General features: G+C 37.6%; 1 pseudogene; it reads left to right on the forward strand.

Moving 5' to 3' along the window:
• The first annotated feature begins 1405 nt into the window (after positions 1 to 1405).
• LOC132305767 (small nucleolar RNA R71) lies at positions 1406 to 1503 on the forward strand (annotated as a pseudogene).
• Positions 1504 to 1722: the final 219 nt, after the last annotated feature.

The following is a 1722-nucleotide window of genomic DNA, read 5'->3' on the forward strand; positions in this document are numbered from 1 at the left end:
TCCTTGGTGCTTGGCTTTTGTTCTTCATCTTTTAGGTGCAAAGATCTTTCAAAAATTTGGCATAAGCCGGAATTTGCTTAATTGCATCCAAAAGCGTAAGATTGATCTTTATTTGCCTAAACACATCAATGATTTCATTAGTCTTGGTCTTTTGCTTTTCAAGAGAAATGGATCATTTCAAGGCATTCGGAAATGGAGCTTTAGGCTCAAAAGATTTTTTAAAATCTTTCTTTGAGAAATCTTCAACACAAGAATTTTTCAAACTGTCACAAGAATTTTTCAAATCATCTTTCAAAACTTTGTTTAAATCATTTTCCATTGCTTTTTCAATAAATGGGTTATACACATGCAATGAAGGAGGAATTAGATGTGAAACGGGACGGGTGTCAACTTTTGGTTGCACCGATTCACTCTCTTCATTGGACATACTTACTTAGTTGTCCACAATTCTCCCACTTCTCAAGGTTGTTGCCGCATTGACATATTCGATTGTGTGACCTTCCGATGAGGAATGAGTCTCCACAACACATTATTGCTTTGGAGGTGCATTCAAAGGAATCTTCCCTTTCTCTCTAGCATTTAAAGTACTAGCTATTTGCCAGACTTAGGTTTCTAGCTTAGCAATGGATTGGGAATGGGAATGAAGCAGTTGAGTGTTCGCCTCTAGAGTACCTAGAACGGTCAACACTTTCTCCTCAAAAGCGGGGCTTCTAGAATTTCTTTGGGAATACGATGATTGGTTAGGGAAATGAGAATTAGAGAATTGATTTCCATGTGACGATTGAAAAGAAGATCTAAAACCTTGGGAACCTTGGCTTTGCATTGGAGGTGGAACATACTTGTTTTGAAAACCACCTTGGGGAGGGTTTGAGCCTTCCCCTTGGCTTTTCCAAGAGAAGTTTGGATGGTTCTTCCAACTTGAATTGTAATGAGTGCCATAGGGATTATTCCCTTGGTTGACAAATGTAGCATTGACGTGCTAATGGTTTTCACTTGGCACATGGCCATGGGGACAATTAGAAGTAGAATGCAAAACACTTGAACAAGTCATGCAAGATTCAGTAGATGCATGATGATGAACATGATTAGGGGAGGAAGATCTTGATTCACTGAAGTTTGGTTGATCAAGAATTAATCAAATCTTTGAGATAAGGATTTCATCTCAGTGGCTATATCATTAGAATTGTCAACTTGATATAAGACGTTATTCTTTCTTCCACCCAAGTTTTTACCATTTTTAGAACATAAGGATCTATGCATTAAATTTTCACTCATACTTTCATGCAATTGCCATATATCATACTCATGCTTACCAAGGTAAAACCCACCCATAGATGCATCAACCATACCCTTTTGACTATCCGGCAAACTTTCAAAGAACTATTGAACTAGTTGCCACTTAGGTATGTCATGATGTGGGCATTTCCTAAGCAAATCATTAAACCTTTCCCATGCCTCATGAAATATTTCCCCATCCCCTTGAGAAAATTCACGAATGGAAGTCTTCATGGCATTGGTCTTAGAAACCGGGTAGTACTTCTTCAAGAACTCTTATTGCATTTCTGCCCAAGAAGTTATAGAAAAAGGCCTAAGATTGTTAAACCAATATTTTGCCTTGTCCTTAAGGGTAAAAGGAAAAAGTTTGAGTCTTAACACTTCTTCTAGCATGTCTGTGTATTTTATAGTGGAAGACACTTCAAGAAACTTATCCAAATGCTTATA

This window comes from Cornus florida, unplaced genomic scaffold (genome assembly GCF_030987335.1).
Source record: "Cornus florida cultivar Cherokee Brave unplaced genomic scaffold, ASM3098733v1 CherokeeBrave_3.0.0_Hap2_Chr04, whole genome shotgun sequence".
In the NCBI taxonomy this organism is placed as follows: domain Eukaryota; kingdom Viridiplantae; phylum Streptophyta; class Magnoliopsida; order Cornales; family Cornaceae; genus Cornus; species Cornus florida.